The sequence below is a fragment of the Cololabis saira genome, chromosome 3, assembly GCF_033807715.1.
Source record: "Cololabis saira isolate AMF1-May2022 chromosome 3, fColSai1.1, whole genome shotgun sequence".
Lineage (NCBI taxonomy): Eukaryota > Metazoa > Chordata > Actinopteri > Beloniformes > Belonidae > Cololabis > Cololabis saira.
The window spans coordinates 38,130,564-38,149,535 of record NC_084589.1 but is presented as its reverse complement, the minus strand read 5'-3'; the positions used below and the strand labels follow the sequence as shown (position 1 = coordinate 38,149,535).

General features: G+C 43.9%; 1 protein-coding gene across 12 annotated transcripts in view; it reads left to right on the top strand.

The window, feature by feature from the left end:
* The window catches only part of syngap1b (synaptic Ras GTPase activating protein 1b), a 308,706-nt gene that overhangs the window by 185,616 nt on the left and 104,118 nt on the right, over positions 1-18,972 (top strand). For 2 of the 12 annotated variants that reach the window (XM_061717455.1, XM_061717454.1), the window contains exon 1: positions 12,632-13,173. The exons of the other annotated variants lie outside the window; for them this stretch is intronic. The gene's annotated coding sequence lies outside the window, so the exon portion shown is untranslated. Of the gene's footprint in view, positions 1-12,631; positions 13,174-18,972 lie in introns of those variants that run through there. 12 annotated transcript variants of the gene reach the window in all.

Sequence of the window (18,972 nt, the reverse complement as noted above, 5' to 3'; positions counted from 1 at the left end):
TACAGCGGAGGGTTGATGGTTCGAGGTTGTGTTACAGCAGAGGGTTGATGGTTCAGGGTTGTGTTAAAGCGGAGGGTTGATGGTTCGGGGTTGTGTTACAGCGGAGGGTTGATGGTTCAGGGTTGTGTTACAGCGGAGGGTTGATGGTTCAGGGTTGTGTTACAGTAGAGGTTTGATGGTTCGGGGTTGTGTTACAGCGGAGGGTTGATGGTTCGGGGTTGTGTTACAGCAGAGGGTTGATGGTTCGGGGTTGTGTTACAGCGGAGGGTTGATGGTTTGGGGTTGTGTTACAGCGGAGGGTTGATGGTTCAGGGTTGTGTTACAGCGGAGGGTTGATGGTTCGGGGTTGTGTTACAGCGGAGGGTTGATGGTTCGAGGTTGTGTTACAGCGGTGGGTTGATGGTTCGAGGTTGTGTTACAGCGGAGGGTTGATGGTTCAGGGTTGCGTTACAGCGGAGGGTTGATGGTTCAGGGTTGTGTTACAGCGGAGGGTTGATGGTTCGGGGTTGTGTTACAGCGGAGGGTTGATGGTTTGGGGTTGTGTTACAGCGGAGGGTTGATGGTTCGGGGTTGTGTTACAGCGGAGGGTTGATGGTTTGGGGTTGTGTTACAGCGGAGGGTTGATGGTTCGTGGTTGTGTTACAGCGGAGGGTTGATGGTTCGTGGTTGTGTTACAGCGGAGGGTTGATGGTTCGGGGTTGTGTTACAGCGGAGGGTTGATGGTTTGGGGTTGTGTTACAGCGGAGGGTTGCAGATGAACCAGGATGCTCAAGCTGCCCAACTCAACATAAAGAAAACAATATATGTGAGTTGTGAAGAAGCTTGTGAGCATGCCTGTTTAATCTGAAATAACCTCCCTATGCTACAAAGGTAGCTGTCATTTGAAACTGTCCACAGGTGCCAGGGCCGTCCCTGACCGAATCGGGGCCCTAAGCGAGTGTTATTTGGTGCCCCCCCAACCCCACATCCTCATCCCAAATGAATCATAGGTACAAAATGACCGTATATCAACATGCCATTTAACTTGACAACTTTTATCAATGATAAAAAAGTACTGTAAGTATAGATACAGTAGTTTGACTGTATGAGTCGGATAAAATGAAATAAACTTTAACCTGAAATAAATAAATCCGAACCACAAATACCCATCAATTACTCATTAGAATAAAGTTACTTCCACCACCTCAAACCCACACAAAAACTTCAAAGCAGGTCTGAAATCAGGACTAAACCTGCACATGCACTTTTACTGATGCACACGTCACATTTTCTGGATGCAAAGTCGTCAATGAGGTTGAACACTTCTTAACCACATAAATTGATATAAAACTTCAACCAATATGTTATATAATGGCTGACGTTTATAGATTATACACGACCAACTGTTCATTTTACCACTCTTTTTCAACAGGGGGTTCAATAAATGTTCATCAGGTTTGGGGTTGTGTTACAGCGGAGGGTTGATGGTTTGGGGTTGTGTTACAGCGGAGGGTTGATGGTTCGGGGGTTGTGTTACAGCGGAGGGTTGATGGTTAGGGGTTGTGTTACAGCGGAGGGTTGATGGTTCAGGGTTGTGTTACAGCGGAGGGTTGATGGTTCAGGTTGTGTTACAGCGGAGGGTTGATGGTTCAGGGTTGTGTTACAGCGGAGGGTTGATGGTTCAGGGTTGTGTTACAGCGGAGGGTTGATGGTTCAGGGTTGTGTTACAGTAGAGGGTTGATGGTTCAGGTTGTGTTACAGCGGAGGGTTGATGGTTCGAGGTTGTGTTACAGCGGAGGGTTGATGGTTTGGGGTTGTGTTACAGCAGAGGGTTGATAGTTCGAAGTTGTGTTACAGCGGAGGGTTGATGGTTTGGGGTTGTGTTACAGCGGAGGGTTGATGGTTCGAGGTTGTGTTACAGCGGAGGGTTGATGGTTTGGGGTTGTGTTACAGCAGAGGGTTGATAGTTCGAGGTTGTGTTACAGCGGAGAGTTGATGGTTGGAGGTTGTGTTACAGCAGAGGGTTGATGGTCGGGGTTGTGTTACAGCGGAGGGTTGATGGTTCGGGGTTGTGTTACAGCAGAGGGTTGATGGTTCGAGGTTGTGTTACAGCAGAGGGTTTATGGTTCAGGGTTGTGTTACAGTGGAGGGTTGATGGTTCGGGGTTGTGTTACAGCAGAGGGTTGATGGTTCGGGGTTGTGTTACAGCGGAGGGTTGATGGTTCGGGGTTGTGTTACAGCGGAGGGTTGATGGTTCGAGGTTGTGTTACAGTGGAGGGTTGATGGTTCGGGGTTGTGTTACAGCAGAGGGTTGATGGTTCGAGGTTGTGTTACAGCGGAGGGTTGATGGTTCGAGGTTGTGTTACAGCGGAGGGTTGATGGTTCGGGGTTGTGTTACAGCGGAGGGTTGATGGTTCAAGGTTGTGTTACAGCGGAGGGTTGATGGTTAGGGGTTGTGTTACAGCGGAGGGTTGATGGTTCGGGGTTGTGTTACAGCGGAGGGTTGATGGTTCGGGGTTGTGTTACAGCAGAGGGTTGATGGTTCGAGGTTGTGTTACAGCAGAGTGTTGATAGTTCGGGGTTGTGTTACAGCGGAGGGTTGATGGTTCGAGGTTGTGTTACAGCGGAGGGTTGATGGTTCGAGGTTGTGTTACAGCGGAGGGTTGATGGTTCGGGGTTGTGTTACAGCGGAGGGTTGATGGTTCGAGGTTGTGTTACAACAGAGGGTTGATGGTTCAGGGTTGTGTTACAGCAGAGGGTTGATAGTTCGAGGTTGCGTTACAGCGGAGGGTTGATGGTTCGGGGTTGTGTTACAGCGGAGGGTTGATGGTTCAGGGTTGTGTTAAAGCGGAGGGTTGATGGTTCGGGGTTGTGTTACAGCGGAGGGTTGATGGTTCGGGGTTGTGTTACAGCAGAGGGTTGATGGTTCGGGGTTGTGTTACAGCGGAGGGTTGATGGTTCGGGGTTGTGTTACAGCGGAGGGTTGATGGTTCAGGGTTGTGTTACAGCAGAGTGTTGATGGTTCAAGGTTGTGTTACAGCAGAGGGTTAATGGTTCGAGGTTGTGTTACAGCAGAGGGTTGATGGTTCGGGGTTGTGTTACAGCAGAGGGTTGATGGTTCGAGGTTGTGTTACAGCGGAGGGTTGATGGTTCGAGGTTCAATTCAATTTTATTTATATAGCGTCTAATACAACAAAAGTTGTCTCTAGACGCTTTCCAGAGACCCATACCCACAACATAAACCCCCGAGGAGCTATTACATAAACAATGGCAGGTAAAAACTCCCCTAGTGGGAGAAAAACCTTAAGCCAAACAGTGGCAAGGAAAAACTCCCCTTTAGGAGGGAAGAAAACCTTGAGCAGGACCAGGCTTATAAGGGGGGACCCTCCTGCCGAGGGCCAGACTGGGGGTCAGCGGCGGCAACAGCACAGCAGGCAGGTGGAAGCAGCAACGGGATGACCAGGGGTGGGGACCGCAGGCCAGCACGCAGCTCCCGAAGCTCCGGCCCAATCAGCAAGTCCCAGGTTTGGGTGCAGGGTCAGGGAAAGGTTGAGAAGTGGCAGGGCCTGGGAGAGGAGTCTTGACGGACAAATCTCTCCCCCGCCTGCCCGGGCCGTTACCCTGCCCCTCTCACTCCCAGGCTGCAGGATCCGGTGTTTTGCATTCAGAGATGCTCTTCTCCACCGGCCGAGGATGCTGCACCATGAACAAAAGAGAAAAAAGAGAAGAGAAGGGGGGGCCAGCACAAGAAACTACAGGAGCGACTCTAACACACTAGAGTTTACACTACCTAGAGATTTACCAACACCAGCTAGAGGTTTACTAAACACTAACTATAGGCTTTACTAAACAGAAATGTTTTAAGAGGTTGTGTTACAGCGGAGGGTTGATGGTTCAGGGTTATGTTACAGCGGAGGGTTGATGGTTCAGGGTTGCGTTACAGCGGAGGGTTGATGGTTCAGGGTTGTGTTACAGCAGAGGGTTGATGGTTTGGGGTTGTGTTACAGCGGAGGGTTGATGGTTCGAGGTTGTTTTACAGCGGAGGGTTGATGGTTTGGGGTTGTGTTACAGCGGAGGGTTGCAGCTGAACCAGGATGCTCAAGCTGCAAGCAACTCAACATAAAGAAAATAATCTATGTGAGTTGTGAAGAAACTTGTGAGCATGCCTGTTTAATCTGAAATAACCTCCCTATGCTACAAAGGTAGCTGTAATTTTGCCAGGGCCGTCCCTGATCGAATCGGGGCCCTAAGCGTGTGTTATTTGGAGGCCCCCCCCCCCCACCCCCACATCTCTCCTCATCCCAAATGAATCATAGGTACAAAATAACCGTATATCAACATGCCATTTAATGTGACAACTTTTATCAATGATAAAAAAGTACTGTAAGTATAGATACAGTAGTTTGACTGTATGAGTCGGATAAAATGAAATGAATAAATCCGAACCACAAATACCCATCAATTACTCATTAAAAGAAAGTTACTTCCACCACCTCAAACCCACACAAAAACCTCAAAGCAGGTCTGAAATCAGGACTAAACATGCACGTGCACTTTTACTGATGCACACGTCTCTATTTTCTGGATGTAAAGTCATGAGGTTGAACACTTCTTAACCACATAAATTGATATAAAACTTCAGCCAATATGTTATATAATGGCTGAAGTTTATAGCTTATACACGACCAACTGTTCATTTTACCACTCTTTTTCAACAGGGGGTTCAATAAATGTTCATCAGGGCCGGTAGGAACACAATTTTTCCCGCCTTGCCTTTTTTCCTTTCTTGCTCGCTCCTGATTCGTGATGTCTTTTGCACGACATGTTGAAATCTCACTTTCTGTAGCTCTGCAAGTTATTACGTATGGTCAGATTAGAGGTCTCTTTTCTCCTCAGCCTCACAAATGTGCAAATGTGTTGTGCAAAATGTGGCCCCCGTTGGAAGATGAGGCCCTTCCCACAGCGCGTGTTCTGAGTTTAGGCGCTGATGTTAACGACTTATCTGGATGGGTTTTGAAGTGTCGGATGGAATTAAACCCCATTGATGCAGCAGGTTTGATTCTGTAACCTCAGACGTTGCAGCTTCAACTGGGTTTTTGGGGGATTTTTTTCCCGGTGTATGTAATCGCTGTGGGCAAAATCTATCCCAAAATCATCACAGTGGAGTCGCTTTTGTTCTGTAGTGTGATAATAGCTATGGGAATGAATATCCCACTGACTGGAGATGAGTGGAAAAATGAAATGGTACGTTTGAGGTCCGTTAATGAGCCTCCAAGCTGAGTCTCCGGTCTTTTGGGGGTGGGTCCAGGTCACGTCTCAACTCGCAGGTATGTGCAACCTAACATCTGGTAGAACTCCAACAAAGCCATCTCCCTCTTGTTGTGAGAGTCTTGTGCAGTCGGCATCACCATCTTGAGCTTGCATGTTAACGCTAAACGCCTGAGACGCCAGCATGACCTGGATCGTGCAGCTGCAGCGGACTGCTGGAAATCTGAATGAAAACAACAGTTTGCTCGAGGCTGTTTTGTTATCTTTGAAACAGTTGTTTAATTCACGAGATGCACTGTCTTCCTCAGTCTGCTGCAACGCTGACGGGGGCAGATGCAGGCCAGATAGAGGTGAGCAGGAAGAGAAACACCTCTGTGCACCTGGCAACCCTATTTCACACGGGCCTCGCCGTCACCGTGATCTGGCATGAAGCCCGGGGAGGTGGCAGCGTGCACATGTGTCGTTCTGTCCTCCCTGTTCAACTATCCATCATCCCGTCACACAATGCAGGACTTTTTCGGAGCTGTGCTTTTTAAAATGCAACACTTGGCCACCTCCCAATTTTTCCATCTTCTCCTCCAACTCTTTGGGAGTCTGGCTGTCACTGAGTGGGGTTTTATTCCTGTTAAAACTCCTCTGGTTCAGTCGCCTCCTGTCAGCGAAAACCCCCCGTTATCTATCCATCTGAAACACAGCGGCTGACACTGACTGCCGTCTGCTCTGCAGTGGTTTTACTGGATGTGGAGCTCGTTGCTTGGTCAAGTTTCGACTGACAGCGGAGAGGGGGTGGTGGGGGGGAGGGTTCTGCTGGACACGGCAGCACCAAGTCAATTCCAGTGCGAGTCGTACAACCTGGGATGAGAATACAGGCTCCCTCGGGATTTAAGTCTTGCTTGTTCAGAGATGAATATTGAGTTTTGAATTCATGCATTTCTGCAGCCAACAATGAAAAATCCGTCTAACCAGGAAAATGATCCTGCACTTGATAACCCAGATCTTGACATTGTTCTTCAGTAGCAAAATCCGGATATAACCTGGAAACACGACTCCTGCAAGGACTGTTTTATTTTCACATCACAAAAGTATATTCTTCAAAAGAAAACAGAGGTACAGTACGACATGTTTCCACAGCTCTATGCAAACTATTCTGTATTCAACTCAACTCAACCTTTAACAGTTTAAAACAATCGAGGTTGACCATTGTATTACAACAATACAATGAAATAAAAAATAAGAGTAAAATAATGAAAAATTACAATATGTTAGAAATAAAGTTTTGCCCAAATCCACTAAAACTAATCAAAAGAAGGGAGAAAAAGTGTGTTTTTAAAACTGATTTAAAAACCTCAAGTGATCGTGCAGATCGGATATGAAACGGCAGGTTATTCCAGAGTCTCGGGGAATAACTCGCCGCCACAAAGACTCTGTCAGCTCTGGTCTTCTGGCGTGTTTTGGGGCAACCAGTAGCAGCTGATTGGAGGATCTCAATAATCTGCCAGGGTTGTGGGTATTGAGGAGCTGAGTCGGATATTGAGGTGGTTTGTCCATTAAGAGCTTTAAAAACAATCAATACAATTTTATAATCTACCCTAAAAGCAACAGGGAGCCATTGCAGCGCAGCTAGGACAGGGGATATGTGGTCACGCTTAAAAAAAGAGTGTCTTTTTTTATAAAGCTGTTTCAGGTTTGTGATTCACTTCAAAAGATGGAAAATGCCAGAAAATGTGAGTTTTGGTAGGAGAAGATAAGGAGGCTGGGTAACTCTGGCATATTAAACCACCTCTGGATACCAATGGATGGATACACAACCGATCTGAGAAATTACTGTAACTATGTGATGATGCCAGTGTCAACAAAAGACATCCAAAATGGTGTGTTGAGAAGTAGGAGCACCAGGGAAGGACAGTTTCCTCAGAGTAAGGCTTTACTGTAGGTGCTATCACTTCCTGGGGTGCTTCCTAGTTGCTCTTTTGTACTTCGTATCAAAAGAGAAAGGGCGTGACCGGCTAGTCTGATATAATGTTGGTCACATTGGAGGTCTGTGAGGTCACAGTACCCTGCAAGTCACTGAACGATGTATTAACAGACTTGATTAATAGACGGAGTCGTGTTACCTAGAGTTTTTGACTTCAGACACCCAAACACGCTCACAAGCGCAGAAAAAGGTGCACTTTCCTTTTATATGTTAATGTTCCACTAAACTATCACATTTGGTTTTATAAATGAGCCCAGAATAAGTGAATAATAAAGCAGAATAATGCATGTTTTTATCTACTTCTTTTATGTGCGTATTAAGAGTAGGTTAAACGGTGGAAACTCCTGCAGGCTGATTCTCAAGCCAAAAACCACAAAAGCGGCGCAGAACAAGAGGCACAAGATGCTGCGATTAGAGTTCAAATGAAACCTCAGATGAAGTGAAACGTCAGGGGTTCGATGCATAAACACTTACTTCAAACTTAAAACACGTTCCTACCCAGAAACTCAAGGTCGTCCTGCTCCGGTGTTGTCGAATCACAATATCGCTGCATTTGTAGTCTGAAAATTTCATATCTTCGTGACTAGTTTTGAGTTAATAGCCTCTATCACTTTTTCATAATTCCATATCCGAGACCACCCTGTGTATCCAACTTCTACATTTGGTGCAGTTGCTCTTTTTTTTTCTTTTTTTTTGTCCCCATTTCTAATAAATTGTCAGTTTTTCACTTGCACAAGATAGAATAAAGATGTCTGTTTTAATAAATGCATAATTTAATAAGGATGGGAGTGCGAGCACTCTATGATTAAGGTTTGTGACAGAGGCCCATGTCTCTGCGCGGCTTTATAAATCAGTAAAAACTGCAAATGCATAATTTTGCCTTTTTTATTTTTAGTCACAAATCAAAGTTTTATCTGAAGGGCTTGCGATATCATCTGCTCTCAGGCGCCATGTTTAATCCAAAAAGCCTATTTTCACGGCCTTTGATCACACCTTATGTCCAAAAATCAGAGATCTGCGTGGAAAACATTTGCATGGAAATGCACCGAGAAGTGACTTCTTGGTGACTTGTCCCTACGTCGATGTTGCTAAGCAACCGCTGGTAACTTTTGGAGGTCATGGATTCTATCTCTGAAGTAGCCTTTGTAAACAAGTGTTTGCATTACGTGATATTTCTGAGTAGTACATGTCAGAGGTGTTTTTTTTTTTACCTTTTTTCTTTATTTCCTCCTTACCTTCTTCTGGCTGTGAACTTGGACGAAAGTGAAGAAGTTGTATTTACTCTGAAGCCAAGTATTTTCATTTTTTATTCCAGGGATATTTATCAAACGCCCCGGTGCCTTGTAACACGACTTCTCATCATTTCTACTGATGATTCATGGACATTTTTCACTAATCAATTCTTATGTTTGTGTTTTTCCAAACAACCAGACCTTTTTTTCTCCAGAATCCATGGGGTGGCATTGCACAGCTTGTTTTTTAGCTGCAGGGATCTGGGGGAATGCGTGAACGTTAACACGCGATGAGGGGTGATATCTGCATGTGCAAACTGCTTTGTCACAAACTCGTGAAAAGATAGTATTTTTCCCCACTTTGCTGCTCAAGAACAACTTGAGAGGAACAGCAGCCTCCCATGACCCTGAAACTGACGTAGCAGATGAGAGAATGAATGAATAACTGGGTGGATGGTGGCGCTGCGAGGCTCTTGTTGTCTCTTGTAGTATCTCCTGGCCGATGCAGCACTATAACACCTTCTGGTTGCTGCTTTTTTGGAGCAGGTTGACTGTCCTACTTGCTTACTCGTGGGTTGCATTGTTCGTTCATGCCCTGGAGTGGTATGAGTTGGTTTTGAGTAGATTGTACTCGTCGCGATTCCAGAAATAAGCAGATAAAAAGAAGTTACAGAAACTCACATAGCAACGCAGCGACAGATGAGAGGACAGGACAGAGGGAACAGGCGGAGGAGAGGAGAAGATTACTACCACATAGTGCATCAGGCTTAGCTTGCCATCTTTAATGGTAACCATGGAAATAATTATAGAGCAGAAAGACAGACTGCTCGGAGAGGAGTGAGCTACAGAGGAAGAAGGGAAGAGATGGAGTGAGGGAAAGACAGCAGGAGGGGAGGGGAAGAAGGAATCCGTGGGGGTTAAAGTAGCGGAGATGCTTTTTGGGATTCCACAACTGTCTCTGCCGACGCCGATGATTGAAAACAACCGATAAACACTGATGAGATGCAGATTAGAGAGCTACAAAGTTGGTTTAACCCGATTCCTCCTCCCAGCTCCTGCAGGATACAGTCATGTCTCTTTGCCTGTAGTGAAGGGATTGTGAGTCGTGTGCAGACCTTTTTAAAAGGCAGACATTTTGCCACTTTGGAGCACGCAAGTGTTGGTTAAAACATTGCCAAAAGGGAAAGACATAATCCATGATCTTCGAGAGGCAGCCTTGTCAGCGCGTTGTTGCCGTCAATGTGGAACGGTTCTGCACGGTGGAAACGATTATTCACGAGCGCAAAACAATCAAGTCAGTTACCAGTCTTCCCAGAAGTAAGTGGTCTAGTCAATTTACTCCAAGGTCAGACTGTGTGATGCTCAGAGAAACACAAAAACACACACACAAGAAGGACATTTTATTTCCTGAAAGCCTCACTGGGCATGCTCAAGTCCAAGATTACACAACTGGAAGACTACAGATAAACAAATACTATACTGTATTTCCTTGTGTTGTGCCCTGTCTAGGGGTGTCCAAGACACAACATGAATGAGCCCATCTTCCCCAAGTCCCAAGCAGCCAGGGAGACCAATATTTTGAATATAAAGAAGGTGGATTTATTTACAGGAATTTACTAAAATAAATAGAGCTTGATCTGGCTTCAGGGTGGACCAAGGCCAATATAACGAACAAAACAGATCTAACTGGGGAATAATCAATCTAACCTAACCAAACATAAAGAAACCAAACAACAACAACTTACCCCCCTGACTAACATAAACATGAGAAAACAAGGTTAACCAAAATGGCAGTCCAACCCTAATTAGCTCTAACAAAAGATAATGTGACTACTATTAAGAGCGGGATCTGAAGTGTGGCCGGTTGGGAGAGGAGGGAGATGGGAATGCCTCTTCTGCCTGGGTGGCGTCATCCAGGCCCTTTAAAAAGCAGGTAAGATGGATCATTGCATCATGAACATCTGAATAGACCACGACTTCTGAAACAAAGTCCTACGGACAGATGAGACCAAACTGCAACTCTCGAGCACGGCAGTGGGGGGTTGATGGTTCGGGGTTGTGTTACTTGTCATGGTGTGGTTGTTAGGGACCCAAACGCAGGAGAGCAGGAGAGCAGGAGAGCAGGAGGCAGGAGTTGGCAAAAAGCAGGATTTATTTAACGAAACAAAAACGCTGCAGAGCAGGATCAAAACTCAAAACTAGGCTTCAAAAACTGGAGACACATGGGAACACGGAGGGAAGAAAACAGTACAGACCGACAGGGAGAAGGGGAATGACAAAACCAGATATACACAGGGATAACGAGACACAGGTGCAGACAATCAGGGCAGATTGGAAACAGGAGGGACAGAACTGAAACTTAAAAACTGGGGGGAAGTGTCAAACCCTGACATTACTGTCATGGGAACTGTCCTATAGGGTGACTTAGGGGACCAGAGACGACTGTGAGGACATATGTTCGACAGCTAGATCACGCGGCAGGTCAGTGACCCGAACCGCACCGACACGCCTGCACCCGGATATCTGGGGAACAACAGAGACCTCAGAACCTCAGAACCTCTGTGCTGAATGCACCAAGACTACAGTGTCTTCATAACACGACAGCTACAGTAATGTTGCTTGGTTTCATGGTTGTCATGGTAACACTTCTAAGATATCCTTTAGCCCTCTGGAAGTGCTGATTTTTTTTTTTCTTTGCGTAAAGCTTAACAAATGTTGATGTCATTAAAAATCAGTCCCACGAAGTCCAACTGAGCTGCGAACGGAAATGTGGAGCCTGATGTCTGAAATCAGCAGGGAGACACGTGCCTCGGGACAGAACCAGGGATGCTGGTGTGTAATCCTGAACCGTATGTGTAAAACAGTCGGGAAAGAGGTGCGGAGGTGGTTACAACAGCAACACTCTCACGCTTCCCACACGATTGCCCTTCCCCTCCGAACTTGACACTATCCTTCACGGTGGACAGCAGAAGGTGAGAGGTAACTAAAAATGATGTAGAGGCTGAAGGGGGAAAAGAAGGAGGAAAAGTGATGAGCGCCTGGAAGCACTCCGGGTCCCGGCAGGGATGCGCGCAGCCCCACCCCTCCCTCGCATCCCTCTCATCCCTCGCATCCCTCGCTTGTCCTCCTCTCCCTCTCCCTCTCCCTCTCCCTCTCCCTCTCCCTCTCCGTGTCTGCTGCCGGAGATGCTGAGAGAGCCGCGAGGAGAGACGCGAGGAGAGACGAGGAGGGAGCGCAGCGCACGCACGGCACCAGCCGCCGTCCACCTGTGCGGGATCATCTCCGTGCGCGCAGCAGGGAGACTTGGCGGATTACTGGAGGATGGAAAGAAGATGAGGGACTAACTTGGCATCACCGCCTCATTTTTTCCCCCTCCTTGTGGTTCCTGACAGCTTCAGTTTGCGCGCATGCACGGCAGTTTCAAACTGTCCATCTATCTTTTTTTTTCTCCACAACAGGGTATTCGCTGTTCCTGCGTGTATTTATTCTAGTATAGAAATTAAAGTTTCTTTTTTATTTTTTTATTTGTGCATCTGGCTCGGCGGTTGCGTGTGCAGCCTCACTAGGCGCAAGTGGAGACAGACGGACCATACTGCGCATCTTTACACATGACTCGGATGCGCCTTACTCCTCCTGGGCAAGTTCATATCTCCGACATGCACGAGCCGGGCGCGCAGTAAAAGGGAAGCCAACCTCGGAAACATTCCCCGTCTGAAAAAAGATGAGAGGAATTGGCCTCCGTGGATCCTCCATCAGTCACCGAGATTGCGCGCGCGGGGTCGGGCCGGAGGACACCGGGGAGCGGGGACGTGCCGAGGCCGGGGAGGAGGCGCGCTCAGCCGGACGCGCCGCCGCCGAGGAGCCGCTGCTGCTGCCGGAGCTTCGGGATCAGACCGCTGCCGCTGCCGGAGGGAGGCGGGGGGAGGATGAACAGTCATAACGCTCAGCTGGCTTCGGGAGTGTTTGTTTCTCTGTCGTTTTACCTCTTGACTAATTAATCTGGAGATGAGAGATAACGAATAGCGGCCTACTTCAACAACTGCCACGCCGGTTCTCTCCTCAGTTTGGCACTTTTGGGTCACCTTACAAGTAAATTCAGCACTTTGGAGGAGTAAAGGCCTGCTGTTGGGAATTTACCTTCACAGTACCATTTACCAGGACACCCACATCGCTTCTACTTTGGAAAACGTGTACTTCATTTATTAGAAGATCACTGTAATCCTTCTCTGCTCTCATACTAGCAGGTTCATTTACCTTAGAAGAGCCATGATATCTTTACCTATAGTTTGAGCCCTCTTGCTGGTTCTTTTTTGTTTTTCTAGGCTGAATTGAGCACTGACTTTTTGAGCAATACTCCTCTAACCGGAGCCTTTCCACGGCCTTATATATAAACTACCCAGAAGATGCTGATCAGATGTGCAGACAAATGCCTGTGTGTCATTGCACTTGTCGACAAGTGCTGATGCTGGTTGCAGATCAGTTATTTATAGACGTCAATATCACTGTGCGCTTTTGGAGTATCGGCTCAGAACGAGTGGCGATGCTTGACGGAATGTAACACAGTCTACGAGGCTGCAGAAATCTCAAGCATTTTGCAGAGACCCGGAGGAGGGTTTTTTTGGGATAAAGTGGGCTGTGGAGTCCCATACTGTGACCTGGGAGCCCAGAGACTCTCTTTACAAGCGTGAACAAAAAGCACAACAGCACCACCTGACCTAGGTAGGTCATATTCATCTTTCTGTTTCACTTCTGTTGCCCCGAAATCCATATTTCTGAGAGTTCCATTCAAAAACACAGAGCATCATTGTTTCTCGTAGCAGATTGTGTCCTCAGAGCCTATAGATGTGTTATTTCAAAAGAGGAAGATGTTGCACAGAGTGGCACGGGAGTGTCTTTCATTCCTGCAATCAAAGTCAATGTTTCTAATTTTGGAAGTCAGTTCATCAAATTGCTTGAAAAAGGCATCTTGTTTGCACACTTCTTTCATGATGACATCACTTTTGCTGCTGTGTTTCTGTTGCTCTGTTGTAGCACAAATAGTCCACTGTTTCCCGTCTGCCGTTTCCTCACGTGCAGCATCTCAGACCTGGTTTTAATGGTGTGAATATCTCTTATTTAATGCAGAAGAGTTAAATCAATAGCTGTCAACGCTTTACCCATGTTAAAAACTAAAAACACAGACTAACAGCTTGAGAAAGGACTGTTTGACTCTTGTTTTTCACAGTAGGGATGTGCAGTAAGTAATATTAGAAGCATTATCCAAGTTCGTCAGTTCAGACGTTACTCTGTTGGCTTTGCTTGAAAAAAAAAAAAAACACATGCTCCAGCCAGAATTAGTCTTTTCATTTCTTGGAGTTAAAGCTGAGGTGGGTGTGTTTGCAGAGCCGCAGGAACACACTTGCTCTCCACCTCCAACTGGGGCGAAACGCAATCAGTGAGCCCCTGACTGACAGCTCTGGATGAAGCTCTCCTGCTCAAAGTTACCCACATCAATAACCTCAGATAGCAGCAAAGTGCCACTATCAATACAATCAAGGTCCCGACATTATATTTCTCATTTCCCTTCACGCTGCACAGAAGCTACTTTTGTGTGATTCAAAGAAAATGCCAGCGTTTTATATACCGTATCTCTCTAGAGTTTTAAAATATGTTGAGCTGACAAACAGGACTGGTAGAAAAAAACAGCTTATTTTCCCCTCTGATTTCTTCTGATTTATTTCTTTATTATTTATTTTATTTAGTTTTCCCAGCTCTGAGAGAACTAAGCATTGTCCAGGATTCTGGTTAACTGCCAATTTTGCTCAAACTGTTCATGCAGAGGGAAGGAACTTGTGATCAGCAGTCAAAATGTGCCGTGGTTGGCTGCTGCTTCTTGCCCGCTCTGTGTAGTTTTGTGCTTTATTTTTCAGTAAAAAATGACTGAAAGTCTAATCATTTAACTGCTCATGTGAGTTTCTTGTTTTTGGGTTCTTCCTTCTGCTGTGTAACAGTGGCATCCGTGAAATCTGACCTCCTGATGTCATTCTTGGGCCAGAGTATGTATAGATAAATATGTGTATCTTTCACGATGAACATTAGTTGGTTGCACAACCAAGTGATCAATTGATTTGTGCATCTCAGTGAGATGTTTGCAGAGATGTTCAACAGGATGTAGATCACGAATTATAGAACCAAACACTCGACTGTTCTTTATTGTCCTTCTGAGTGGTTCTTGGCTGGTTCTAGTTGTGTGTTTTGGATCATTATCCTGTTGGACCAAGACCAAGCTTTCTGACTCTGGGCAGCACATTTTTCTCCAGAACGTCTTGATGGTCTTGATGGTCTTGAGATCTTTTTGAACCTGCGCTGATTCCAGACACCAGACGCAGAAAAAGCAGCTCCAGAACAGAACCGAGCTTCCTCCACGTTTCACAGTCTAATTTTCATTGAAGGATTCATTTTTGCATCTGTGAACATAGAGATGATGTGACTTATCAAAAAAACTCTAGCTCTCATCTGTCCAAAGGATGTCCTTCCAGAAGCTTTGTGGTTTGTCACATTTAAACAAATTTTAGTCCGGCCTTTTTCGCATGTTTATTCAACAAGTCCTCCTCGGTCATCCAAACAGTGATGGGTGGCGTGATCTGACACTGATGTTCCTTGACTTTGGAGTTCACCTTCACACTCCTTGAATGTTGTTCTGGGATTTTTGGTTTCCGTTCATATTATCCGTCTCTTCAGTTTGTCATCAGTTGTCGGCTTGTGTCCACATCCAGGGAGGTTGTATTCAGTCCTCTAGAGTCTAAACATCTGAATGAAATGTCTAACTGTAGTCAGAGGAGTGTCCAGCTGCGAGTAGACGGTCCTCTAGTCTTCACCTTTAACATGCTGGTCCAGAAGGTTCTTTCTTGTCTCCTCAGACAACCGTCTCCTTTGGTTCCTCTAGTCCATGTTCAGTGTGGCGGACACCAGGAAACCAAACCTTCATTTTCATTGTGAATTCAATTTTGGCTCCATATGATCACAGAAGCAATGTAATCAAGTAAAACATTCATTATGCCACATGATAAATGTCGAGGTGTGAATGACATCCATAATTCAGACTCCACATGTCCGTAGATCAGTGAATAATTCATGCTTTTTGTGTTGGACACAAAGTTAACTATTTCAGTCATATCAAGGTCATGTTGGTGTTTCTGGACAAAAACTACGTCATTTCAATTCAGTCTGAAGTTTTATTTGTTCTGCAATCTAAGTTTACCATGGAGATTTTTAACCTTTTATGTAACATACTTTAAAAGTCAGTGGATAATAATCGTGATTATCATTTTTCACTATTAAGTTCTGATTACACCCATTTCATTAAAATCCATTTATGATCCACTTCATTCCAGGATGAATGATCTTCATTCCATCCTTAACCTTTTAAAATGTAGTTTCAGCACATCATTGATTGTCACATGGGTGAAAGGTGTCTCATCCTTTCTGTAAATAAAATCCTTTATTAAGATTTGGTTAATGTAAAAGGTCACGACTGTTTTTATGTATCTTACTACCCTAAGCAAACTACCAAAATAAAATCAGTCTTTTCCCACATCCTGGCTTGTTTTACACCCTGGGTGAACACACCTCGTCCCATCTCCTTCATCCGACCCCAATCAAAAATGACCGTCGCATTTAGCCAACGCTGGGTTAATACTAACAGATGGTAGCATGACGATTATGAAAGTGATTACGTTTAACCATTGGCTGAGCTAATTGTCAATATTAGAAAAACATTTAATGCTTTATATGAACTCTCCCAGGATGGTACAAAAAACATCATCCCCCTCAGAGCTGTCATGAATGTGAAATCAAACCATTGGAACCACAGCGGCTTTTATGAATGTAAAAATATGTTTATTTCGGCTGTAAAGTTGGACATTTTAACATGAGTCAATTGAGATTTACTCGCTCTTTTAGCCAGCCTCCAACTCCCAGTCCAGCAACTGCAACGAAACTTAGTTCCGCATGAGCCTCAATGCAGAAATAAGATGGTTGGCGCTTGGCTTGTGATTGGTCAAATTGTATGCCTATCAAAATAAAGCCCTACCAGCATAGATACGCAGCAGCACATCTGAAGAGTTGTCTCTTCTCACATAGAAATGGCTCTTAGAGCCGTTCTTTTACAAAGGACATACAAACGTTCTCAACAAGAGGCTGATGGGCGCTCACTCTTACAAATGACATGGGAAATAACAGTTGTCTGGAAAACTGGTTAGGCCAAGTTTTTTCCTTTCCTCCCCCTCGTACGCCGTGATACCATAAGCACTCTTCACCCATATCAACTATAAGCCTTTTTATGGGATGTAAAGAGTGTAAACTTCTGTTGGAGACTAAAACCACGTGAATTCAAGCAGTTTTGAGTGAGTTTGAGTGTTGTGTTTGCGATGAAATGGCAGTCAACATCAGCTTTGTGTAACAGATCTATGTTTCCTCTTCAGTGAGAGTGTGGTCTGGGTCCCTACAGACAAATGAGCTAATTTTAACTCGTGCTAACAAAAAGTTCATTAAAAAAGGACTGTTTATACAGGCATCTCTGTGCGGTCACTGCCATTTTGTTACAAGTCTGTACAAGTTGACAGCCGATGTTAAGCACACAACTGTCAATAGCTAAAAAATGAGGAGAGTTCAAGGCCTCTGCCTCAGTACTGGATCTGTATTTAGATATAGAGGATAAAATAGTCAAATGTTAAAAGGTTAGGCTGTGAACTTAGGGTTGTTTAATTTCTATTTTTTATTTTATTTTATTTTATTATTTTTTTATTTTATTAGTTTGCACACAATAAAATTAACACTTGCAATCAAAATAGTAAAACAAATGTGACAGGAGAGGTCAAAAAGCCAACAGGCTTATGCAACGGACCTCCCCTCCATTTAGGAAGTAAAACAGTAATTACAAAAAATCAAAAAACAAAAACAACAAGACGAAGACCATAAACAAAAACAAAGAAGGTTTGACTACATGGTTACAGATCATCAACACACACAAAAAAAAACAAACAAACAAACAAAAAAACAAAAAAGAAACAAACAAACTTGCCATTTTTTAAATGTGAATTAAATGAGATGATAAATTTCTTTTAAAAATCTCTAGAGAAGCAGAGCTTTTGATAATGTGAGATTTGGAGTTCCATATCTGCACACCGCGATATCTGAGGGAAAACTGGCCGTGTTTAGTTTTATAAAAAGGAAGATGAAAATGATTAACCTGTCTAGTTTTATATGAATGTATTTGAGAATTATAAGTGAAAAAATTACAAAACGATAGTGGTAAAGAAAAAGGCAAAAACATATGTTTGTATAAAAACACACATATCTGATGAATATTTATGTCAAATACTGAAAGAAGTTTGAGTTTTCTGAACAAAGGAGTAGAAGGTTCCGTAGAGTTAGAAAAAGTTGCCAGTCTTACAAATCGTTTTTGCATTAAATAAAGTTGACGAAGACTGGAAGGGTATGTATTTGCCCAAACAATATTACCATAAATCAAATAAGGATAAATCATAGAATAATACAGAGTTAATAAGCAAGAAATATTAACGAGATTCTGCAGTTTGCTGATGATTCCCAATGACTTCACAGTTTTATTATGAATGAAATTTATATGTTTTTTCCAATTCAATTTCTCATCAACCAAAATACCCAAAAATCGAGTATGTGAGACTTGGGAAATTTCATTTCCATCTACTGCTACTCTAATATAATCTTTAAGATATTTCCTACCCCTACCTGCAAATATGATAAAATTTGATTTTTTGATATTTAATGCAAGCTTGTTGAGTTGGAACCATTTTGAGATTCTCATCATTTCTTCATTTGTATTATTAATTAGAGTATGTAAATCAGTATGTGATAAAATCATATTGGTATCATCAGCAAATAAAATGGGAAAAGAAAATTTACAAACTGATGAAAAATCATTTATGTAAATAAGAAATAATAAGGGTCCTAAGATAGATCCTTGCGGAACACCGCATGATATCTGAGTTATATTTGAGGCACAACCATTTATAACTACATATTGTTCCCTCTCACTCATATAATTTGCAAACCATTTGAGTATATTTCCTTGGAAGCCATAATGTTTCATTTTAGCTAACAAAATGTCATAATTAACTGTGTCAAATGCTTTACTGAGATCTAAAAAAATACCAAGTGCAAATTTGTTGTCATTTATAGCTGTATGTACTTTGTCTGTGAGTTGCAATAATGCCATATAGGTGGAGTGACCTTTTCTAAATCCATACTGATGCTCGTATAGTATGTTGTGCTCATCTAGATGTTTTAAAATTCTATTATAAATTAATTTCTCCAAAATTTTAGAAAAACAAGGTAAGATAGACACAGGACGATAATTTGTAAAATTTCCTGAATCACCAGTTTTAAATAAAGGTGTAATTTTTGCTTTTTTAAAATCCTTTGGAACAATACCAGTTTCCATGGATAGACCTAAAACATGAGTGAGAGGTTCTAGAAGGTTTGTTTAACCATACTGAT